A 27,805-nucleotide genomic window follows, 5' to 3' on the forward strand; every position below is an offset into this window, starting at 1 on the left:
ATGGAATTCACTAGTCTATGTTCTTCTGATTGTACTCTCTCCTTTACTCATTGTAATCTATATATCAATGGTCTTTTGTCTTTAAAACTAATATTCTGGGCTCAATTGACATTGGAATTAAATTTTCCTTTGTATATTAATATTACCCACATGCAATATCTTGGGGTTTGGTGATGGGTATGATGTACAATGCTATGTGTACAATTAACTCTTGGTCCCTTTCAATATGTCCAAAGATCAATGCAAATCTAGAGGTTCTTTATTAATTGTTTTTCTTTTTTATCTAAAATTGATGTAGGTTTAAAAGTCCTTGAATGTTATTTGACTTTCTTTTTTTCTCTATTTTTATCCCTCAAAAATGTATATGTTTATTCAATGTGCTACATGATAATACCAATATTATTGATGCAAGTTCTATTAATAACATATGATTGTTGATTAGATAGTCATGGTGAAGAATTATTTTAACTATTGATGCCAAACTAATTTATTTTCAATTATATATGCTACTAAGTGTACTTGAGAAATCAAACCATGTTTGTGTATATATTATTAGAATGTTTAGGATAACTAAGAGTAGGGGGTGAATTAGTCATCCAATGTCCAGATGTATTGATTGATAAATAAACACTTCAACTACTTTATATCATAATAGTCATTATCTCGATCTCTATTGTAAACTTTTGATAACATAAAATAAAAATCCATTGTCCTAAATATAAAAGGCTTGTATAATGTAAAACATTAATTGTAAATCATCACAAATAAAATCCACACAAGTTTGACACTAGGATTTAATGTGGAAACCCAATTTGAGAAAAAACACCAGTAACATGTTACCAATCTTTTCACTCTTTTGAAGTGAGCTTTGTTAAGAGCCAACCTTGTTAAAGGTTACAAAACACATTGTTAAATGTGACCTTTTTAAATAATTTAATCACCCTATTAGGAGTGGCCTTATAAGAGGAATATAGAATATAGCATTACAATTCCACCTTTATTATGTTAGAAGATTGCTTACAAGCATGAATGCTAATGATGTTCCTATGGGGAATATTCTAGATATGTTACTATGATGATATGGTACATTCATGACTAAGTTTGTCTTTGATGTCAACATAGCAGTTTTTGTGGTATCTAACAAAAGAATAGAAAAAAGATCAAATTGGTACAAATGGCTAGTTGAGTGTTTACACCATTGAAGGTTATGGGAGATACTTCTAAGTATCTACTATATGCAGTTAACATCAGAAGAACAAAGGATAAGTATAGAAGAAGTTATGAGAGTTTTGGTGATGTTTGTTCTAAAATAGAGTTTACAAAGGCATGTTTTGGTAAACTTGTTATATCTCTTAGAAAATTTGATATCTTGAGAATCAAGGTTGAGGAAATAAAGAATATGTGTTGATGATGATGTGGCTAAGCTTCTTGTCATACTATTGAATGTACAAAAACTTATTCAAGTTGCAAGGCAGAAGATTTATGTCATCACTAAGTGTAACATGTTCTTAATGTGATCCTATAATAATTAATTGAGAAGGTCTAACAACTGACTCAGGGAATGATTTTGAGGACTTGGTATAAAGGAAGGACATTTTCCTTTATCAAGGTATGTGATGATATGGTTTCATGATTGATGATAAGTAGTAGAGAGTGTGGAATACGAAGTTGAGTAGAGTAGTGCAGAAGTGAAGGAAAATTCATTGTCAAGGTTTTGCTGAGTGATCTGAGGTTTGATATTTGGATCCAAGGTTGATGACCTAGTATACAAGGTCTGACAGTTATTGGTCCAATTGATAGGACAAAAGAAAAAGGAACATAATAGTAAATTACTTGTTTGAGCAGTGAGCTCTTCTTGTAGTTGAAATTGCATGTTTGGGTAGTAGGCTCATCTTTCATACATTGTACTACAACTCCTAATAGAGTTGGCACAACTCCTAATAGGGTTGGAATCTCTTAATAGGGATTCAAAGGCTCCTAATAGGGACTCTATATACTAAATTTTGTAATAGACTCCTAATAGGGTCAATCCTCTAACAATGAATATTTATATTAGTATATCATCTTGTGGGCATCATTCCCATCGGGGTTTTCTCTCTAATCAAGGGTTTCCCTAGTCAACATATCTGGTGTAATTATCTATGTGCATTTTATTATGGTTTTTTTTTACTTTGGTTGAATGATTAAGTTTTTCTAAAGAAGATAAATATTTCAATTATTGGATAACTGATTCAACCCCCCCCCCCCCCCCCCTCTCAGTTATCTTTGTGGACTATTGTTTTTAATAGATTAAAGGATTTTAATACTCATAAATTGTTAGAAAGTAAAAGTAGATTTTGATCTAATGAACACAACTCTCTTTACAAATACATATCACAATTTAGCTCATATGTTGATCCATTGACTAGCCTTCATTATCATCTATGTATTAGATCTTCTTGGCAACCCTTCAAGAAATCACTCTTCACCTCTTCATAACTCTTTTTCAGCCTTCTTCTTAAGTTCTCCAATTAATAGCATCAACAACTACTCCAACCTAACTAGATTAGTCCTTGTACCTCCTTAAATAGGTAATTATGATCTTTTGTCGCTTAAACATCATAGTTTATGTTAGATTCATCAAATCCTTCCAAAATTTTATCTCCTCTTTTCCCTTCTATAAACTTGTCAATGAATCCTTTCATAGAAATGCACAAAAATTATTTCCCTTGATTTAAATGTTCTAGGTCATCCATCCTTATCTTTAACATGATTTACATATTCCAAGAAATTAACTCTGCTGACTAGAAATCATAATATTCTCATAAAGTGTCAAAATGTTGTCTCTTTGCCAACACTATTTTCTGACACATGGTCATCACTGGGTTACTCAACCACTACTAGAATTCTTGTTCAAAACATATACTAACACTAGGCTAATACTAGTGCTTAGTTGACACTGCCTCTTCTGAGTACATACTGGCACTTGGTCAACACTAGCATCACTCAGCATATGGTGCAAGCTCCTTAATATTCTACTCTTTTTCTCAGTCAAGCCTATGCATTTGGTCAATATTTGATCACTTCTTCAAGTCTTGAGTATAATTTTCTTCTTCACTTGTAGCATGATTAAACAATCACTTTATCTTGTCAAAGTCTACGTAATCAAGTGCCCATTGTAGTTTCTTCTCATAACTCAATATTTTCTCTATGTTCTATTGTTATGTCAAAATTCCCAAATCATCTTCATCAATCATCTAGATATGACAGTCAAATCAAATAGTAAATTATCTTACCAATAAGGTTTGACATCAATGAAAACATAATAATTGTTCCAATTTTAGTTTTATTTAATTATCTCCCTCTTTTGCATTGATGGCGACACCTCTAGTTACCATGTAATAGAAAACATGTACTACATGAAGAAAACTCTCTCTGTGCTCAATGTTGGTTATTTTTTAGACTACTAGGTACCTTATACCCAATACTAGAATACATAAGATAAAACAAACCTAAGGATTACCTAGATCATATTTTTAGTGTGATCAATCTTAGCTTCTAGACCAAATTCAATAGAGTATAATAATATGCCCTTCACTTTAGGCTCTATAGGGCCAAGGTGAGCAAACATTAGGGTTTTATCTTTAAAAAATTATGATATTCTTCTCTTCAAGATTAATCCCTATACTAGAAAAATGGCCATAATCTTCTTCTTAGATTTGTAATAAACTTCTTGATTATAATGGCTACTTATAATCAATAGGAAAGCAATTACAACTAAGGGATGACTAGAAACTTTAGTTCTTCATTACATAAAATAGAAAATTGATTATGATCGATGTATATATTTTGAAACTATATATACATCAACTTGTAACTAAAAACTACTGATCAGTGCCTTATTCATTGCTACATAGAGTCAAAACCAACAATCTTAGACCTATTTAATTGGCTTGCAATTAAACTTGTCAACAGTGCATTCCAAATCTCATTATCATATCCTTCTTAGATACCCAAACCCCTATCACTTATTAAAAGAAATTACTTAATCCTTTGAACTAAATGCAATCAATAGGAGATATACAATCTATCCAAATTGTATTAAACTAAAAAAACATTTCTCATTTCAATCTCAAAATCATAAATATGCAAGGAAGGAGACAAAATTTAGATACACAGATATACAAAAATCTCCATTTTTTTATTATTTTCTTTGAGAATGAAAATAGTACTAACATAGACTCACAATATAACTCAAAACTTGGCAATTTGATTATTCATATTCATTTGTTCTTTCAAATTTGCAATCCTAAACTTGTTCATAACAATCACACAAACTAGATGGACTGTAAAGTAACATAATATACATACATACATACATACATATATCTATATCTATATATAAATATATACACACAGTCATCCGACCACTACTCCCCATCCTAAAAATCCTTATATAGGATTGCAACAAGATAAAGATGGGAGGAGGACACATGTGAAAATTTGAATAGATACAAAAGGTGACAAGACATTCCCAAAAAGTTATACAAGACTTTCCTTAGTGTTCAATCAAAATGGGGAAGCTGTTGAAAAAGTCAACAAGTGAAAATTTATGTCATGCACTTTGACTTTACTCCCCTTTGTCTTCTTCTACTATCCACATCCTCAAAATCTTCAAAATGTGATATGAATATTTATGAGAATTTTATCCTTCTGATAAAGTGATTAGTGTATCTCATCTTATCTTTTAATCTCTAATTGGCTTTAACCTTAATTATGTCTCAGATGCTTCCTGTAGGTAAGGCCTTTATTTCTCCCACTGCTTCCAACACATAGATCTCTTTCTTGGTGGGCCACTATGTAGTTTTTACCTCTTCTAGGTCCTTTATGGACTTTGTCCACTTGGCATCAGTTATGGCTTCAAAATCCATTGTGAATTTGTTCAAGTCTATTTCTACTATGAATAGGGAGTCAATAAAATTATGGAAAGGGGCATCACTAGTGTATTCAAAAATAGCCATTGTGGCCTCTTGAGTCAGTTAAATACTAAATTCATTAGACCAATAATTCCATTTTTCACCACATTACTATCATCCAAAATTGGTGGTATGTAGGGCACAATTCCCTGAGATAAAACTTTCAGTTTACTTTGTATAATTTGTAATTTCCCAGTGAAGAAACCAATTAACTCCTTAATTATTTCCAAGCTCTCCTTCACTATGATTATTTTACCAAGAAAATCTAGCTTTTTAGCCATCATCATAATAAGCCTCTCTAAAAACTAAGTATATCGCCCCCATATATTGAATGTAGGTGATATCCATGAAAGTGCTTCATTGCAAAATTGCTTAGTACTTTATAAAGAAACATATAATGTATCGGCCTCTCATGAGGTGTTCTTTAGAATTTCAACCCTATGGCCAACCATAAACTTAAAGATAGATGTCCTTACCTCATCTCCTTGCTGAGTTAGTGGAGCATCAATACTCATTCTATTAGGCTCTATTGTATCCTTTTCCTCCAACTCATTTGTTTGTGTTGGGGCCTCAGTTGTGTCCTTAGCCGATTGCTCTTGATTATCCTATTCTTGGCTCTGCCCTATAGTAACCACTTGTTCTACATTTACAAGTTTCTCTCTAAGGGATGCAACTTTAGCCTCTAATACTTGGACCTTAGCCTCAAGCTCTTCAATCTTTTCCTTGTAAACATTGATTTTCCTAAGCTCACCCTCATAGAGCTTCCTCACATCTATATAGTCATCCATAGACTTAGCAAGCCTTGTCTCTATCTCTTCTACCTTGGCCTCATTCATGAATGAAAAATGTTTCATGGCCTTTGAAATCCCTATGACTTGAGTTCCCTATAAAATCCACACAACCATGTTTCCCTGTTCTATGCTTTGCACATCCATCAACTTAGGCTTATTTGATGTAGGAGCCATGGTCCAAACTACCAAAGACTTGGTTTCAATGTTGAACTTTGTTCCTCTTTATAATCCATTAGCACCATATACCTCATATGAAATGGCATTCTCCTACCTTTTGATTTGATCAAGCATAAATTCTTGTTCCAAATCTAAACCAAGTACCACCAACATCTCACTTCTCTGTACAAGTTCCCTTACCTCCTTCAGAGTCATAACTTCACTCTTAGGATCATAGGCTTGCAACTTGTCAACCAATTCTAATTTCTACTCATCTAACTCTCCTGGTTACATTTTCAATACCAACTCACTCTATTTTATTTTGTACAAAAAAAAATTGAACTCAACTAATTTGATGAATACATCATCTTCCATTAATTGTTGGGCTTGGATGATCCTATCATTCAGTCTTTCCACTGACAGTTCTAGGTCTGTGAGTGTATTCTTAGCTGCCTTGACCCTAGCTTGTATATAACTTTTCCTTAACAAAGTATTGATTCTTACCAAGTAGAATTTGAAGTGTTCTTTGTTTTACTTCTACATGGATATGGACAATATTTTGTCTCTTATTTCCCTTAGTGATCCATGATATCTTAGCAAGCTCATCCTCCTTTATTTTTGGAACCACATCAGGCTCAAGGCTGTTAGGGCATACCATCTCCTATTCTCCTATGGGTCCCTCTATCATTTGGCCATGATCTCAATGTGGTTAGTGACCATCTTCCTAATCCTATGAGGACAAGGGATATCCATATAAAATCCCTTAAAATTGGGATCTACTCTCTTCATTTCCCTCTCTACCCTCAAAACATCATCAAATTTGGCTAATTCATCTATTGCCTCCCCCTCTACAACAATATTAGGAATAACATCCTCATGGGGTAAGTCCTTGGTACTTGGAACCACATAGTTCCTAATTTCTTTGAGGGTATTCCTCATCCAATTATCAAGGTCATAGATTCTATATGCTATCATTAACAAATTGTACTGGTGGAGAAAAAAATTAATTTGGTCCAAGGATTCTTTTCCAATTGAAAAGTCTCCCACCTTAAAACATCTACATAGAAATGTGCCCCTATAGATCTTGGACCCTAAGTATTCTATGTTTACCATAAGTAGTTTCCACATGAATTCAGTAATACCCAACCTAGGAGGAATGGATTTTGGCAATATGTAGGGTGGTTGGGGACAACCATATGCTCTCATTGAGGAAAATGTTGGGAATAAGAAAATATCCACCCAATTATGATCTCATAGCTTACCCTCATGGAATGGGGCTAGTCTCAAAAGACTCTTCAGGATATCAGGTGCCCTAAAGTAACCTGGATCTAACATTTTCATTATAACAACACTAAAATTATTGAAAAATGAGACATAATCATAATAGTGATAAGAAGTTTCTCATACCCATGTCCATAATTGAACTGTTAGCTCTCCATTTGCATCAGAGGTGTGATAACTAAAATCTGAACTTAAATATCCCACATTCTTGTATAGGGCTAGATGCATCAATAGTGAGTAATGAAGGATGCATAAATTCTTCATTTCTCCATTCTACACTAGCTTAATATTTTCCTTCATTTTTTCTAGAATGAGCTTAACATAATAATATTCTCCACCATGGTAGGAGTCTTGCACATCTCTAGCAATAATACATTCAACTCCATACATCATGCTCGATCTACCTTTGTCAACCACCTTCTAGACACCATATACTATTTTCACAAAATAATTCCTTAATTTATCCAAAGGAATCATCTTTTCCACTTTCTTAGGTTAATCACCCACACTCTTCAAGTCCATGGGGATATGCTATAGCATTTATTTTCTTATGTATTCCTTGGTGTTTCTATCAAATTTCTCTGTATATCCTCCAAATCTACTAGCTCACTCATAGCATCATCCAATCCAAATGTTTCAATGAATGAGTAATGGTATAGAGTACATATAATAGTTCCATCTCTCCTATGGAATGATTTGGCAGTTGGATTGTATGACTTGATTAGGGCTTTCACCAAATCCATATCAATGAAGACCTTTGGAAATATCAATTTTTCCAAGTTCTTCTTCCAAGGGTTGCAAATAGGGATCTTCTTCTCTCTTTTATGGTATAAATACATAAAAATCTCATGTAGCATCTCTACATAATGTGTATGGATTGAAAAAAGCATGACCATTTATTGCATTTGTATTTGAGGATCATGGGAACAATTTTAACCATTCTTCAACAAACTAGTTTGGTCTCTTCTATCTTATTTTTCCTCACTTGGAAGTAGAGGTTTTCGCAACTTTCATGTTCATTTCTTGAATCTCTTTAACCTCCTTATCAGACATATGGCCAATATCTTGAAAACACCAAGCAAAACTATATCTGAGCACTGAAAACAATAATTTGCATGCACTAAAACCTCTACAACTACTTCGATTTTCTCTTTATGAATAGTAAATTGCAACTGATTAGTAGAATATATTTATAACTTAATGTTCATCATCAAAGTCCCTTTGCATTGATTTTTCAACATGCTCGAGCCTTAAAACTCAACTTATTCTATCACCTCAGGGGAACATTGTCATTACTATCCAATGTTACACTCTCCATTTTATTTCTCAAGTCTCATTGGTTGAGAGCACTTTGTCCTTTCCAACTCAAAAAATGGAAAACATATTTTCAATGTCAACTTATGGTTTATGATCTTATGATCAACCCAAGAGTTAAAACCCTTCTTAATATCTTAGGTAGGGACCCTTTGTTCTACAATCTTACAATCTCATGAAATCAAAACCCTGATCACACTATCACAAAGCTTGGAAAAAGTATCTATGATCTCATGATATACTAGCCACTATGGCATTAGAGCTTTCCTTTAAAATCTTTATGATCTCATAATAGGCAGTTTACACTGCACAATGTAGTATCTTATCCCATTTTATTTGGCTTGCAATCCTATGATTGTGGTTTAGCTAACTATTTCATGACTTTGGTAGTCATCCTCTTCACCCTTATAATGATATGTAAGACTGTTACCTTCCTTTATCATTACATCACTGACATCAACTTTTACCTCTATGATCCCTTGATACATTTCCTGTCGTAGCATCATCTACCCTTAAGACCTTATGGAACACTAATTATCATAAGATCATAGAACAAGATCTATCAAATTGTAGATGTATGTAAGGGTATTTTTGGCCCCACTAGCTTTATGTGGCATCCAACTTTGTATAATTTGCATTATCTAACCAATCAGGGTAGAAGACTTGTCACATTTCTGACGCTGCACTACCAACTTGCTTTATCATTTTTGGCTTTATGATCTTACGATCGCCATCCCTGTAACATCGTTATCCTTAAAATCCTCTTCCTTGATCTTATGATTAGGGCATTTAGTGTAATATTGGAATACCTTACAAAAACCATTACGATGCCATGATTATCTATTCATCATAGGATCGATGCATTCTATCTTCATTATATTCTCATACTTCTATGATTCTATGACAAGCCACTTATCGCATGGTTTCAATCCATATGTTCTGCTTCTACAATACCCTGACTACCTATTTATCATAACATCACACTCTATGAGTTAAAACCTTCCATCAAAAACTTACAATGTCATGATACAAAGGGAAATCTTAAGATTGGGAAACTTAAAAAATGACTCTATGATCCTTTGTTACACCTTGTATTGTAGCATTTGGGAGCAAGAAGATGTCATCTTGCGAGTAGATGCAAAAGCCATGATTGTAAGATCAGAGTACTATGGTTTGAAGGATATATAATCTCCTGCCTAGAAATACTTAGGATAAAAGTAAAAATTGTAGGCTTCATTGAAATTTTTAATAGCAAGATAAGAATACAACCTTAAGATACCAAAATATCCCCCTAGGGAAAGATGTTTGAACTAAGGTAAAAAGTTGGCTAGAGTTCCTTTAAAAATTGATAGTAAATGGGACACAAAACGCTAACAATGCAAAACTATTTTAGATCATTTTCACAGTGAAAATCAGAATTCTAGTATAGTGAGAATGAGGGCTATTAGTGGCTCTATTTAGGGATGATGGATACCTATACTGATGCAAGAATTCAAATTCTTTGGTTAAACCAAACCATACACATGACAACTTGAGACAAGTTTCCTAAGACTGTATAGCAACATATACATATAAACATGGACTATTTACCTATGCACATGCAATTACACAAATGTACAAGGATATACAAACCTAACTACTATTCATGGAAAATAAATATTTCCAACATAAGTATCTCTTCAAGAATTGTTCATGAACTAGCAATTCAAGAAAGCTTCCTAATAATTCCTTGATAAAGTATGAATCTTCACCCCATGTAGAGTCAACCAAATAAGGCCAAGCCATATAGGATCGAATTTTCCATGCTTGCCTTTATCTTCAATCCTTGCATTCCATATTAGGACAAGGTCATCAGGTTGAAACTTTGTAGCCACTACCTTCTTATCATACAAATGTTTTCTCTATAATTATAATTTTATATTTCTTGTAAAGGCCTCCTTCCTAGATTCAGTCAACCTAACCAATTCATCCTTCCTTTCTTACATATCATCAATTATATCCTCATCATACATTTGGATGTAATTATATAGGCCTATAAGGTTTTTCTAAGGAATTCTAGCCTGGATTCCATATACTAGGTCAAATGGTGCAACACCAATTGCCTATTATATTGTCACCCTATCAGCCTAGATTGCCAATTAAAATTTTGAATCCCATGCTTTCTTGTTGTCTTCTAAAGTTCTCTTTATGAACTTCAACAAGATCTTGTTTTTAGACTCAGCTTATCCATTTTATTGGGGATGATAGGGTGATGAAGTGGACCTAGTAAAGTCATACTTGTCATAGAATTTGATAAATTTTCCAAATCTAAAACATGTAGCATTGTCATTTACAATTCTTTCAAGACACCCAAACCTTGTAATGATATTATTTAGTATAAAATTACTTACCACTTTACTAGTGGAATTGCTTATGGGAATGGCCTCTACGCACTTTGAAAAATAATTGTTTGCCACCAAAATCCAAGAGTATCCTATACTAAACTTGGGTGATATTTCCCCTATGAAATACATTCCCCATTGTTGGAAGGGTATTTGGACCTCCACTAATTTCAATGGATTTTTCCCAAAGAACTTTAACTTTCCTACAAATCTCTGCAAAGGGCCACATTTTCTAACTAGAATTTGAGCATCTTTAAATAAGCTAGGCCACCAAAAGCCTAATCAAATAGTCTTTTGTGTATTAGTCTTTTCCATATAATGCCTAACACATACCCCTAAATGCATCTCACTCTATACTCTTTTTTATTCTTCTTGATCAATGCATTTCAAAAGTATGCCTTCAAAATTTCTCCAACATAATTTGGCATTGACAATGATGTATCTAACTAAATGTAACTTGATAGTCCTCGTTTCATTATCTGTCAAGTGAGGTGGAGCTTGAATATGTTGTAAGTAGTATCTTACATCTTTATACGAGTCACATTGATCCATATCACATGTATCAGAAATGAAATCTTTGTTTACAATATTAATTTGATTAGCATCTAGATTTGTTTGAGTCATTAGTTTAGCTAATCCTTGTCCTCTTAATAATTTGGTTATTTGAATATCTATATTGAAATCTTGGATTCTGTTGATCCATCTACACCTTCCACTAGACATCTCTTGCTGAGAAAAAATATCCTTAACTACTGCATTTGGTACAAAAGTAATAACAATAACACCCACTAGGTAACATCTAAAATCCTTAACAGCCTTGACTAAAGCATAATCCTACTTCTCATTGATTTCATATTTTAGTTTATCAAGTTGTAAGGATTTACTAAAAAAATTTATAGGTTGTTCATGTCCATCTTCATTTTTTTCTAATAGGACAACAACAATAGTGTGAAATGATGCAAAGGAAAATATATGCATAGGATTTTCATAGTTAGGGGTCCTAAGGACTCGTGAATTCTTAATTTCTTGGAAACCAATAGTAGCTTCACCTTCCCAACTAATAGTTGCTCGCTCCCTTCTTGAGCATTTTTAAGATTGGTTTACTGATTTCAAAAAAAATTGTCACAAATCTCCTTAAGAAATCCACTTGCCCAAACAAAGATTGTATGCCTTTAACATTCTTAGGTCTTGGTATTTTCTCAATGGTTGCTACCCTTTCAGGATCAATTTTGACCCTTCCTTGGATACAATATGGCCAAGAAGCCTTCCTTGTATCACCCAAAGGTTTATTTCTTTGGGTTTAAGGAGACCCCATATTCCAAAGCTTTAATAAAAATATTTACAATGATCTTCAACCTTCACTAAATATGCAATTAAGTCATCTTGATACACAACCATAAACTTATCAATATACTCATCAAAAGCTACATCCATGTCTCTCTAAAAATTTTCCCCTGCATTAATTAGACTAAAGGGCATTCCTACATAAGCATAAGTTCCCCATGGAGTAGTGAAAGTTATCTTGAATTGTTCCTTTTCATCCACCAGGACTTGATTATATCTAGAGAAACCATCCATCATTGACATTAGCTTAGAGGTAGTAACTTGTTGCAACATGGCCTCCGTGTTAGGTAGTCCATAGTTATCTTTTAGGGATGCAACATTCAAATTTCTAAAATAGACACAAAGCCTGATGTCACCATTCTTCTTTCTAATTGCTACCAAATTAGATAGCCAATAAGAATGTCTAATTGTCTTAATTATTCTCCCATCCCTAAACTTCGTAAATTCTTCTTGCATCTTAGGGGGTAGAGTAGGATTGGCATATCTATATTTTTGTTTGAATGATTTGACTCCATCATTAAGAGGTATGACATTCTGAAAAATATCTTCTCTATAAGCTTTAAGGTCATCATATGACCATGCAAAGACATGTCTATATTTCCTCAACAAACCTATCAAATATTTCCTAATTGTGGGAGATAGTGTCTTACCAATGTACACTTTTTTAGGAGATTCAGTAGTGCCCAAATTAATTTCTTCAAGTTCTTGTAGCTTGTTATCTTTGATATCTACCTGAACTCTATCCTAATTATCAGAGGAAGTCTCAAGCACTACTAAAACCTTAGGGAGCTTTTTGGTTTTTAGAAATAAGATTTCTTGATGAAAGATGGTCTATTTTCCATCTACTATTTCCAAAAAAATACTACAATCCAATTCTTGATCATGATACTTATCCACATTCAATAGAAACTTCAAAATATCTTTATCATCTTCAAAAAAAATTCAATTATCTACATTATTTGAAATGGAAGTCTTATTTTTCATTTCAATTGCAGATACCCCAACAAATGAAATATCATCAGGATTGATTTCCACATTAGCTAGCAAGTCATCCATTTTATTATTACTCCTATCCATCCAAGAAATGCCAAAAGAATCAAATGATTCTATTTGATCCCAAATAACATTCCTGTATTGTTTCAATTTTTTATTCTTGGAGGCATATGTTTCTTCAATTTGAGACACAAATAATCCAAGATCCCCATTAGCATACAAATTTTTAATCTTATGACTAGCTACCACCTTTAATCCTAGCAGTAGTACTTCATATTCTATAACATTATTGGTACATGTGAAGTTCAAGGTAAATGAGTATCTAAATGTATTTTTCTCTAGGGATATGAAAACTACCTTAGCTCCTAATCCCTCCCTAGAACTTTCTCCATCGAAATATATGGTCCATATCTTCCATGATTCCAAACATATAGTCAACTCTTGTGTAATCATGGGGGTGGTTTTTCAGTTTCTTGGATAATAAGTTCTTCCCTAAATGCATTGACCTCAGTGTCTAGAAAACAAGTAGCATCCTTATCAATACTATCTTCAAAGATATGAGTAACCCTTGGCTCCCTATCAACCATGATAGCCTTTTCCCCTATATGGAAAGTAGCATATAATAAATCACATTGCGAGATAAATTCCATCATAGCACTCCACTTCCTAGAAAGAAACATTCCATAATGGGGAGGGATATCAACTATAGTGACAACTATAAACAGCTCTACATCAGGGTATGTAGCAAGTTTGAAAGGTAGGGCATTGATAGTACCTATGACAGGTACTTCTCTAGCATCAATTTCTCTACATCTACCTTATTTGGTACCAACATCCAAACCAAGTGCCTCCATGACCTTAAAAGGTATGATATCGTTAGATGCACCAGAGTCAATCATACAATTTCAAAGGGTTCTACCATTTATAGCTAGACTAGGGGAAAAAGGATCAATGTCTTACAGATAAGCTACAGAGGAGTTATCCAAATACATTTGTGGTATTTGGGTAATGACCTCTTTATCTTCCTTATCCTTTACTATAAGTGATGTGTTAGATGATAAGATTTTTGGTTCTTGTGTGACAACATTATTTTTTCCTATCCCCTCCAACCAAGATAAAGCCTTATTTTTATGTTCATATATCTTAAAAATTTATGATAAAGGGACCTTGACATTAATTTGTGACAACATGGAAATCATGTCTATAGGATCATAATTGGTAGGCTTAATAGAAATACTTATGGTTGCAGGTGCTTGAATAGCATAAACCTCCTTTGACTTGAAGATATCAAAATTTGACTCCTTTTCTCGTACACTTTGCTTTGACAATTTCAACTCCTTGAAACTACACATTTTTATTTGGTTCCCACTTCTTTCTTTTGTTATCCTTGAGCTTGGAAATATCATGAGTATCCTTCTTTTTTTCATTGCTAATATTTGTAGTTGTGTCTTTAATAAAGATACCAATTGGCTTAGTAGGAGCATTGGTCATAGTCTGATTTCTCAGGTTGTAAGTACTTTGGATTTGATCCACAATTTTCTATAGTAATCTTATAAATTTCTTCATTAGAGGGCTTTCTCAAGTTTATATGATGTATCTTTGCAAAAGTGTTGCATATTGTGCTTTCATCATGGTCTTCATTATTACAAAACACCTACCAATGATGCATCTAATATATACTTCTTTAGTCTACAATATCAATCTCAGATTCTTCTATGTTAGATTCCTCCATGTTGTCACATTGGTTGACCATATTTTATTTCATGTCCTTAGGATTTTTGTCTTCCTCCTCCTCTCCATTTTTTGCCTACTTATTTGTTGCAAATGATTGAGCAATTGCATAGTAGTCAAGGGAGTGAGGGGACTGGCATATAATACACCATGGCATATCATCAAACATGTTCATACTGTTCCTTTGTAGAGGATTTGGTATTCCTTTTTCTTTGTTTCCTTGAGTGGGATTGAGGATTGGTTTACTATCCTTCCATTGGGTGGTATAACGATAGTTTTGGGTTCTAGGTTGCCTATTAAAATTATTGTCAAAAGGGGCATTCTCAATAGTATTTGTCTTGTTTACTTGGTAATTTGGTGAATTCATTTTCTTATTAAGTTTAGAACTCACCCCATTGTATCTTCCTCAGGTTTCTTACCTGTAGTGGGATTTTCACCTTATTTCTTATTTCTAAGATTGAATAATTTGGGGTCATCCCTTCTTCCCACCTTACCAAAGGCCTTCCTATTATTTTCTATGTTTACTACTACCTTATAAGCCTCCCTCAATGTTTTAGGATCCTTTTCCCTAAGATGATAGTTCATTTTACAATAAAAATAATTGAAATAGGTTGTCAGATGCATGTCCTCATTCAGTTACATTACTTGGAAAAGTTTTATACATTCCCTTCTAGAATATGACATTAAAATCAAAAGTGGACTCATTTGCACCCTTCTTTATGTTGTTGAATTCATTCAATATAAAGTTGGCATTGGTGTTATCACCATATTGTTCTTTGTAAAAAAATTCTAAGTCACTCCAAGAGGCTATACTATCATCTGGTAATCTTCTAAACTATTCTTTAGCATCCTCTATTAGTGAATGAAAAAAAGGATCACATCTTCATGTTCCACCTCATAGTCATTGAGCATGCCAATAAACTTCTTGAAGTGTTTCTCACTAGTGATGGCATTATTTCTAGAGAAATTTATAACCTTGTCTCTAAAGTCATTGGAGATGGGATGTGGAAAACTAGGGATGCCTAAGAAATTTTTTTTTTGTACTTTTCCATATAAATTGGTTTCCTTTGGAAGCTTGCAACATTTGAGGTTCTAGCTTCAACAACTTGACTTTGGTTAGGGACTTGGGGTTGTTGGGCTTGTTGAATAGTAGGGATCTGGCTAGTAGTAGCATAAGTTGAGGTGGGGGCTAACTAAGAAGAGATCTATCCCATTATTAAGTTTCCATTTGTAAGGATAGATGGGGTAACTTGTGAGGATTGGCCTGGTTGAAAAGCTAGTGTAGAGTTAGATTTAATAAATTGGATCTTTCTCCTAGTCTTAGTTTCTTGAGCTTCATTCTCTACTTTCTCAAGTTCCTTTTCTAAATATTCATTTTTCTTTCTAGCTTTCTCCAAGTCTAGATCAAGCTTAGACATGACAAGGCTTGTGGTTTTATTAGGAGGAACTTGGGGCTCATTTATTTGCACTCCCACAATCTTTTGTTTTCCTTTGTCAGGGTCTTTCATAATCAAATCTACAATTTTAGGTTCAATAGGTTTATAAGGTTGAACTTGTGAAATAACAAGCCCCTCCTTCTCTTTAAGAAGGTGCTCCTACTCTTGGACTTTAGATTTTAATCCCTCCATATCTCCAAATATATCAAAATGTAGCTTAGAAGATTTTTCCTCTAATCTCTTAATTTTCTCTTGTAGGGAAGCCATTCTTCTAAGCAAGTTATCTCTTTCAAGGAGAGTATTCAAAGTGAACTATTCTTTCTCCTTTTCCAAACGTATATGTTTGGTTTCTCCTTTTGCAACCTTATTTATAAGAGCTTCTAACTCTAAAAATAAATCTTTAAAGTTTGTAGAAGTAGCCTCTGAACCTACTGGATTATCCAGGTCTATGAGATTTCTCTCCTCATACTTACCTTGTCTAGGAGTAAACTCCATATCCATATTACCCCTATATCCCTAGCTATGGTTCATTTCATTTATCAAATTAGGCCTACAAGGAATATTCCCCATTGATGACACATTTTTGTCATGATATATTTTCTTTTCTTGACATGGGGTGGTGAATGTTTCTCCTAATAGCATATTGATTTCAGATTCAGATCTTAAGGAAGATGGCACTCCTTCTACAACAAGTCAATATTAAGAATGAGCTGACACACTAGCCCTAGGCTTCCACGTAGGGTTAGTGTCCACCTTCTTTTTACTTTGGTTCTTCCTACTTGTAATAGGTAATTCAGTGCATAGTGATATCTATGGGTTGGCCTTAGTAAAATCCTAGGTATTCTTCTTCCTACCATCCTTTGGTTGGAACATTTTTAGAAAATATTTACATTGGCTACAAAAACCTTTGACTTGAGTCAACACCCTTTGAAGGGGAAAGTATTTTAAAATGACCTTTTAGACTAACAATACCATGAGAAACTTTCTAACAAAGAAAACTAATCAGAAAACCATTGACACCACACACTGAGTAATACAACTTACTTTGCTAACAAGGTATAAGATAAGACAATGGTCTAGGAGTATATCTCATCTAAGAAAATATTTTAACTCCCCAACAGAGTTGCTATTTTGTTGGTTGTTTTTTAGACTACTAGGTACCTTAAACCCAATACTAAAATATACAAGACAAAAAAACCTAAGGATTAGCCAAATCCTATTTTTAGTATGATCAATCTTAGCTTCTGGACCAACTTCAATAGAGTATAAGAATACTCCCTTCACTTAAGGCTCTGTAGGTCCAAGGTGGGAAAACCTTAGGGATTTATTTGACAAATTTTATGATATTCTTCTCTTCAAGATTATCCCCTATAGCAAAAAAATGGTCATAAACTTATTCCTAGATTTGTAATAAACTTCTTGATTATAATGTCTACTTATAATCAATAGGAAATCAATTACAAATAAGGTTTGACCAAAAATTTTAGTTCATCATTACATAAAATGGAAAATTGATTATGATTGATGTATTTATTCTACAACTATATAAACCATCAACTTGTAATTGAAAATAATTGATTGGTTCCTTATCCATTGCTATATAGAGTCAAAACTAGAAATCTTAGACCTATTTAATTGACTTTCAATTAAACTTGTCAACAATGCATTCCAAATATCATTCTTATCATATCCTTCTTACATACCCAAAACCCTATCACTTATTGAAAGCAATTACTTAATCCTTTGAACTGAATGCAATCAATAGGAGATATACAATCTATCCAAATTGTATTAAATTGAAAGAACATTACTCATTTCAATCTCAAAATCACAAATATGCATGGAACGAGATAAAATTTAGATACACAAATATATAGAAATTTCCATTTTCGTATTATTTTCTTTGAAAATGAACATAGACTCACAATATAACTCAAAACTTGGAAATTTGATCATCCATATTCATTTTTTCTTTCAAATTCACAAGCCTGAACTAGTTCATACAATCACACAAACAAGACAGACTGTAAAGTAACATAAACTAAAAAATATACAGTCATCCAACCTTTACTCCCCATCCTAGAAATCTTTATCTAGGATTGCAACAAGCTACAGATGGGAGGAGGACACATGTAAAAACTTGAATAGATAAAAAAGGTGGCAATACATGCCCAAAAAGTTATACAAGACATTCCTTATTGTTTGATTTAAAATTAGGAAGTAATTAAAAAATTTAGTAGGTGAAAATTTATGTCACGCACTTTGACTTTACTCCCCTTTCTCTTCTTTTGCCATTTGCATCCTCAAAAGCTTCAAAATTTGATATGAATATTTATGATAATTTTATCCTCATGGGGTAACTCCTTGGTACTTGGCAACACATTGTTCCTAGTTTCTATGAGGGTAGTCCTCATAAAATTATCAAGGTCATAGGTTCTATGTGGTGTTGTTGAAAAATTGTAATGGAGGAGGAAAGAATGAGTTTGGTCTAGCGATTCTTTTCCAATTGAAAAGTTTCACACCATAAAAAATCTACATAGAAATGTGTCCCTATGCACCTTGGGCCCTAAGTTTATCATAAGTAATTGCCACATGAATTCAATAATACCCAACCTAGGATGAATGAATTTTGGCAATATGTGGGGTGGTTGGGGAAAACCATATATTCTCATTAGGGAAAAAGTTGGGAATAATAAAATATCCCCCCAGTTATGATTTAATCTCTTATCCTTAGGGAGTAGGACTAGTCTCAAAAGACCATTTAGTATATCAAGCACCCTAAAGTATCCTAGATCTAGAATTTTCATTATAATAGCACTAAAATTATTGAAAAATAAGACAAAATTAGAATAGTGATAAGAAGTGTCCCATAACCTTGTCCATAATTGAACTGGTAGCTCTCCATTAGCATTAGAGGTGTGATCAATGAAATCTGAACTTAAATATCCCACACTCTTGTATAGGATCAAATGTATCAATAGTGAGTAATGAAGGAAATAGAAATTCCTCATTTCTCCATTCTAGGCTAGCTTAATATTTTCCATCATTTTTTCTAGAATGAACTTAATATAATCATATGCTCCACCATGGTAGGAGTCTTGCATATCTCTAGCAATAATAAATTCAGCTCCATACACCATGTCTAATCCATCTTTTCCAACCATCTTGTACACACCATATACTATTTTCACAAAATAATTATTTAATTCATCCAAAGGCATCATCTTTTCCACCTACTTAGGGTAATCACCCACACTCTTCAATTCCATGGGTATATGTTGTAGCGTTGATTTTCCTATGTATGCCTTGGTGTTTCTATCCAATTTTCTCTATAGATCCTCCAAATCTACTAGCTTGCTCATGGCACCATCAAATCCAAATGCTTCAATGAATGAAGCATGGTCTAGAGTACACAAAATAGTTCCATCTCTCCTATAAAATGATTTGGTGGCTAGATTGTATGACTTGATTATGGCTTTGACCAAATCCACATGAATAAAGATATCTAGAAATATCAATTTTGTCAAGTTCTTCTTCCAAAGGTTGCAAATAGGGATCTTCTTCTCTTTATTATGGTAGAAATACTTATAAAGCTCAAAACCTATGACCCCAAGGCATGTAGCATCTCTGCATAATGCATACAGGTTGATGGAAGCATGATCATGTGTTGTATTTGCATTTGAGGATCCTGGGAACAATTTTAACGATTCTTCAACAAACCAGTTTTGGTCTTTTCTATCTTGTTTTTCCTCCCTTGGAAGTGGAGGTTTTTGCAACTTCCATGTCCATTAATTGAATCTCTTCAACCACTTTATTAGACATTTCTTCCAATAGCTTGAAAACCCCAGGAAAAACTATATTTGGGCATTGAAAACAATAATTTGCACCATTGCTGAAACCTTTGCAACTACTTAGATTTTCTCTTTGTGAATGGTAAACTGCAACTGATTAGTAGAATATATTTACAACTCAATGTTCATCATCAAAGTCCCTTTGTATCGAGTTTTAGCATGCTCAAGCCTTAAAACTCAGCTTATTCTATTAGCTTAGGGGAGTGTTGTCATTACTATCCAATGTTACACTCTCTATTTTATTTCTAAAATCACATTGGTCAAGAACCCTTTGTCATTTCTAGATTATAAAATGGAAAAGATATTTTCAATGTTGACTTAGGGTTTATGATCAACCCAAGAGTCAAAACCCTTCATAATATCTTAGACGAGGACCCTTTGTTCTATGATCTTATGATCTCATGAAATCAAAACCCTTGTCACACTATCATAAACCTTGGAAAAAGTCTCTATGATCTCATGATATACTAGTCACCATGGCATCAAAGCTTTTCTTTAATCTTTATGAATTCATGGTAGTTTTTTTTATGCTACACAACTTAGCATCCTATCCCATTTTTTTGGCTTACGATCCTATGATCATGGTTTAGCTAACTATTTCATGACTTCAATAGTCATCCTCTTCACCCCTACAATTCTACAAGAGACCATTACCTTCCTTTTTTGTAACATTTTCAACATCAAATTTTACCTCTATGACCCCCCAATGTATTTCTTATCATAGCATTGTAACACCCTTTTTCTACCCTTAAGATATTATAGAACACTGATTGTCCTAAGATCATAGAGTGGGATCTATCAGATCATAGACATATGTAAGGAAATTTTCTATCTCACCAACTTGGCGTGGCATCCACCTTGTATACTTTGCATTATCTAACCAATTAGGATCACTGTACATTTGACCTCATTTTTTGATGAATATTGGTCAAAATTTTGACCCAAGTTGGTCAAAATATTGACCAACCAGTTTGTCAAAAAATTTCTTGTCAAAATTTTGATCAACTCACTAGTTGGTCAAAATTTTGACCAATCTATTAGTCAAAATTTTGACCAATCTATTGGTCAAAATCTTTCAAAAGCCCTGGAGCAATTTCTACCAGGCATTGGTCAAAATTTTGACCAATACTTAGTAGAAAAATACTAGGCATTGGTCAAAATTTTGACCAATGCTTGGTATAAAACTACCAGGCATTGGTCAAAATTTTGACCAATGCTTGGTATAAAACTACCAGGCATTGGTCAAAATTTTGACCAATGCTTGGTAGAAAACTACCAGGAATTGGTCAAAATTTTGACCAATGCTCGGTCGAAAACTATAGGCATTGGTCAAAATTTTGACCAATGCTTGGTATAAAACTACCAGGCATTGGTCAAAATTTTGACCAATGCTTGGTAGAAAACTACTAGGAATTGGTCAAAATTTTGACCAATGCTCGGTCGAAAACTATAGGCACAAAAAATTTTTTGAGGCATTTTATAAAATAGTTCACATGCCTTGCCTATGATTTGACATTTTTCATGCATCCTACACTCTCTCATCCTAATGATAGATTACAGAGAGTGATCTAAAATGATGATGCTAAAAAACACACACAATCAAATCCAAAATGAACTTGCATTACAAATGGATTGTGGAAATATGATATTGTTAATTGTACCTACATCAGTGGTATCAGAGCAAGTTTTCCTAAGTGTGTAGACAGAGCGCCAAACATGAGGCAGTTTGCACCAGGACCTTGAGTTGGGTGAAGTTTGTGAAAAAGTTCTTGATTGTGTAGATAGATCGCCAACTGTGAGGCAGTTTACACAAGGTTCTTATGTTGCACGAGATTTGTCTTCTAAAGACTTGATTATGGAGAAGAGAAAGAAGAAGATGACTTTTGTGATTGGATGGATTCTGAGGATTCCTCAACTAAAGAAAATTAGGGTAAGAAAGCAAGAGGCATTGATAGTTGATTTGCAGAAGCAAGTGAATGAATTAGAAGCTGAGTTGTGGAAACAAAGAGAACGTCACCAGAAAAGAGATGTTGATAATTCTTTAGATGCAGAAAATAAAGAAGATCCAATGGAGTATCAGACATGTGGTACAAAAGAAGAGCAAGAGGATGACAAGGAAATTATTTGTGAACCTAAAGTTGAAGAAGATGAAAGAGAAGAGGAAGAGCATGAAGATGACAAGATTTAAGAACCTAAAATAGATCAAGATGATTTGAAGATTGCAGCAATGGAGGAAAATTATAGTGCCTTCATTGAAGATCAAGCAAGTGGAGTAGTTAAATGCATTGTTGACAACATGAAAGAGGCAAGCGAAGATGAATATGTCAAAGAGGTAAATTCTTATGAATCATGGGATGTTTTCTTTGAGGTGAGTTTGACAAATATTGATGATGGTTTGCATGAGGATCTTGTTAGTCATGTGTGGTATGCAAAAGAAGATTGGTATGGTGTTTTTGGGTTTATTACAGGTGTGATTAATTCAACAAGATTGGATGAGGATGAGAATTATACTTGGTTACAATTCATTGCAAAGGAGTGTTTTCAGTAGCAAATAGTTGTTCTAGCTAGGTGTTGGAAAAGAATAAAGAAGGAAATATATTGGCACTGGATAATTGTTCCAGCTATGTGTTGGAGGAAGAGAAAAAAAATATGTCAACAGTGGCTACTTCATTTTGTGAATCCATATTCACAAAAATTTTCCTACCATGGGAGTCAGATGCAGGAGCATCATGCATCAAGAAAAAAAATGTGGAAGCCTTTAGTGAAGATGAAGATGGTTGTATATCTTTCTTTTGGCATCAAAGTGTGGGACACACTTTTCTATCTACTAGGGGAGTCTGATGCAGGAGCATCTTGCATGGGAAAATTAAAATTTTAAAAAAAGAAAAATAAGAAAAAAGGAGAAAAGAGGAATTTCTATTTTCAAGGTGCATAGGTGGCATAAATAGAAAAATAATAAAAATAGTTCTCATTCCATTTATCGAAGTGTGTAGGTGGCATCTTAGAAGTTTGTGGAAAGTTCCTTAAATCATGCATTTAATATTTGTTGTGATCTACAAAAGAAATTTAATTTTCTAATTGGGCCACATGGTGGTGCTTAGTTGTATTTAGGTAAAAATTCTAGAAAGTTGTGGATATTGTAGAAGGTTGTGAAAATTCTAGAATGTTGTGGATAAATCATGCCTTGGGTGGTAAGTGCCTATTTAAGGAAGGCTTATGTTCATTTGTAATTAAGCTCTTCAAGTGTAAGGTCTTCAAGTAGAAGCTCTTCAAGTGTAAGCTCTTGTAGTGAAGCTCTTCTAATGTAATCTCTTGTAAGAAAGCTTCAGAAGTAGAAGCTTGGGAAGTAGAAGTCTTAAGAAGAAGCTCTTTTGTTGTAAGCTCTTCTAGTTGGAAGTCCTTAGTGAGGAAGCTCTCTTATATTGTAAGAATTTGGAGTTCTTCCATGTGGAGAATATTGCAATGAATTTCAAGTATTAATCGATGCTTTATGAAGCATTTTTGTCATTTCTCTATCTCCATCTTGTTCTGATTTTGGTTGTGAGTTGGTACAGGTAGTGTGGCCCTATATCAATACATTTCTACTAGGATAATCACAACTTAAACATATATGTAATCTCATAAAATATATTATATATATGTTTAAGTTGTGATTGTCCTAGTAGACATGCATGCAAAATTAACAATATCAAATTTCCACAATCCATTTGTAATGCAAGTTCATTTTGGATTTGATTGTGTGTGTTTTTCAGCATCATCATTTCAAATCACTCTCTGTAATCCATCATTAGGATGAGAGAGTACAGGATGCATGCAAAATGTCAAATCATAGGTAAGGCATGTGAACTATTTTATAGAATGCGTCAAAGAAATGTGGTCTCTTTGCAAGCCATGATTGCAGGATACACAAAAAATGGATTAAGAACTCCTCCTCACTAATTAAATTGCACCATAGACCAAAAGTCTTCATCTTTATTGTGGGCTCCTATCCCCTATGTGAGTGCTGATGTAGAAGTGAAAGTGTGTTGAATAAGGTTTCTAATCTCAATTTGGTCAACATTGTTTATTTAAGGGCTATGGACTAGGAAATTCTTCAATGTCCAATTAGGACTAGAATTGCATCCTCTTTAACTATTACATGTACAACTCTAGGAGGAAATAGGTTATTGGCTACTTCTAGTCTTACATTTTCTTCTTTGCAAGATTTTTCCTAATCATAGCTCTACATCCATCCCTAGATTCAAGCGATTTGGCAATGCAACTATTTGCTGCAAAAAACAATACCCATTTCTTATTTTAGTTTTTGATAGGTCTTGCTCAACTCTTTCATTTGGAGAGAAGTTTTTCATCATGGCAACAACACATAAAACATCTCAAGGCAAAATTGAAGATGAAAATGAGTACAAGCATACAGTTGACTTACCTCAAACAAGCTTCACTCTCAGAGCCAATTCAATAGTACATGAACTAGAAATATAGAAGCTATGGGATGAGAAATAGATATTAAATAGGGTTGCAAACAAGAAAATGAGGGATATTTTTACTCTTCATGATGGTCCCCCTTATGCCAATGAAAATTTGCATGTTGGAAATGTGTTGAATAGGATACTAAAAGATTTTATCAATAGATATAAGATACTTGAAGGGTATAAGGTGCACCATGTGCCTGGTCCCCCTATTTGACACTTGCTCCGGAGTATATATGAAGCTGCACAGATTGAAGTATTTGAGAAAATTGGAGTCCCTCATCTAGCATGGCTTTGGCTAAGGCTAAGTTGGAGTATCTAGAGGGACACATATCAAGAACTGTTTATGTTATTTTCAAAGTGGTTAACATAGCAAACATAGCTCCTGATTTTCTCAAAGGACTTCTACCCAGTTTGGTTTGGCTATCTAGACTACAACACCATGGACAATTACTACAAATGCTGCTATTGTAGTCAATGGTTAACTTCTTTATACAATGGTCTAGGTAAGAACAAAATCTATTGTAGATACTACTATAGAAGGTGTTAAAAAGCCTATTTTTGAAAGTAGCCAACATATTGTTGTTGCGGCAGATTTAGTTAGTACTCTACAATTGAAGTGGGGGGTACTTGAGCTTGATGTGTTGGGAACATTTTTGTGGTTCAAATCTTAAATATTGCAATTATATCCATCCCTTAGAAAATAGGGAATGTCCTATTGTTGTGGGCAAAAATTACATAATGACAAAATCTAGAACAGGGCTAGTTCATACTACCCTAGGCCATGGCTAAGAAGATTTTTTAACTAGCATGAAATATAAGCTTCTAGTATCATCTCCTATAGATGATAATGGAAACTAAAGAAAGTGGGGAGTTTTTTGGTTTGGATGTCTTGGGTGATGAAAATGTGGCAATTGTCAAGAGCTTAGATGAACACTCATGTCTTATCATGGAAGAAGCGTACAAACATAAATATCCTTATGATTGGAGGACTAAAAAGATTGGCAAATCAAATTAGGAACTATTGAGATTAAAAATAACAGGAAAAGATTAGAGAACCTATTAATGACAAAGAAACCTAAATTACGCTCAGGAATAAGAATCTTCTTTGTTATGTATTCACCTATAACATCAATGTTGTACTTCAAGTTGTGCAGATATTGGTACAACTGGAGCTACATCAGCAATGGTACCATAATAGAACCAAAACATTTACAACACCATAGAGTCACAACGAAAAAAAATGTTGATTATAAAATTGGTAACAATCATCAATTCATTTAGCATTGAGATTATATATATTTAAAATGCATAGAATGAATTTCAACTTACCTAAATAAATATCTAAATTACCTCATGCTGGTTGTTTGCTACACTCTCTTGGATTAGGTCAATTTTGTTCTGTAGAATAATAATACGCTGAAGATTTGCATAAACAAATTACAAATCACTAAATTAAGTTATTCTTATACACACTAGGAAATAAACAAATGAAACATGTCATAAAAGCTTCATGTGTGCATTTTCAAATCTAGCAATACAAAGGATTGTCTTCCTTTCCACTACCATATTCCCTGCAATGTGAATTGAATGATGTTATTTATTTACCATGCTCCAAACTAAAGAGACAAGCATCATTCCACTTTCATAAACCTTTCAATTGTCCATTATGAATAAGAAATAGTACTTATCCAAATCATCCTTGTTCAGAATGTCCTCTATACATATGCATGAGAGCCTAAAAATTTAGCAAATTTTAGATAGAACCCAAGTAGGAAACAATAACTTATTGGAACAAAAAGATGTCTCAAGTTTTGCATACAATTGACTTACCTCAAACAAGCTTCACCCTCAGAGCCAATTGAAGATGAAGATAATAATTTCTAATTCATACAAAATTAAGAGAATAACTAAAAAAATATTAATAATAAAGGACATAAGGTAGGTTAGTTTGAGCTTCACTTCATTTCGAGAATACTTTTATATTCTCTACTCAACAAGGCCAACCATGTGAAGTTGAAAACTCATTTGGCGTCACCCCCTACCCCTAGCATCAATCTAAATTCCCCATTAACATCTAATTACATACTTCATTCATTTCATTCATCCATTTATGAACTATAACATTCAATCAGTACAATCACATAATATTCATTAATATGATATAAAATTCATTAATACACAATAGTAATCAAGACTTTATATTATATTATTAGAAGATTTTACAAAAGTTTTGCTCTGTTCAACTACAGGCACCAGGGGAAAAATAATAGGGAAAAGAAAACCCCTAGTATAGCCTACTATTGGAGTCATGTATACATTATAGATGCCCTTTATAAGGGTCTTTAAGAAGGCATACCTCTTTTTATACAAGGGGAGAATTTTTTATAGAAGAACCTACAAAAGAAAATACAAGGTTGGATCAAAATCCATCTCAGCCAGATTCCCTTCCTAGCATATTGGGGATTACAAATAATAGCGGCTGAGAGGGTTACAAATATTAATGTTGGAGGAAATTGGAGCGACAAAATTTTGAGGAGATCTCTAGTCTAGTTAAAGAAATGGTGGACACTAGAGGTAAATGTTGCAATCCTTGAATAACTTGCAATAATAATAAAATATTCCATGGCAATGAAAAGAAGGGGGGTAAGGGGTTAATAGGTCTTACCCCTCAAAAACAAATATCTGACAAGTCACCTATTCTCAAAATAGGAATCTGTAAAACTATTTAGCAACTTACACTTCTAGCTTTGGTCACAAATAGAAATATACATATATAGAGAGGAGAGGATATGAATGATTCAGATCTGCATATGTATGCATATTTAGGTATATATACTTATGTGAGATAGTTTGTATAGATATATATATTTAGACATACATACATATATACATATATGGAAACATACATTTAAACATATATATCTACATAAATACAATTACAAATATATATATATATATATATATATATATATATATCTATATATATACATATATATATATATACATATATATATATATGTATATATATATGTATATATATATATGTACATGTGTATATATATATGTATGTATCTATATACATATATGTATATATATATGTATG

The 27,805-nt window shown here is 33.3% G+C and overlaps 1 pseudogene; it reads left to right on the forward strand.

The window, feature by feature from the left end:
• LOC149573174 (isoleucine--tRNA ligase, chloroplastic/mitochondrial pseudogene) overlaps positions 1-25,717 on the forward strand; it is a 47,326-nt pseudogene extending 21,609 nt beyond the window's left edge.
• Positions 25,718-27,805: the final 2,088 nt, after the last annotated feature.

The sequence above is a fragment of the Cupressus sempervirens genome, chromosome 2 (assembly GCF_028749045.1).
Source record: "Cupressus sempervirens isolate cs-2001-9-10 chromosome 2, ASM2874904v1, whole genome shotgun sequence".
NCBI lineage: Eukaryota > Viridiplantae > Streptophyta > Pinopsida > Cupressales > Cupressaceae > Cupressus > Cupressus sempervirens.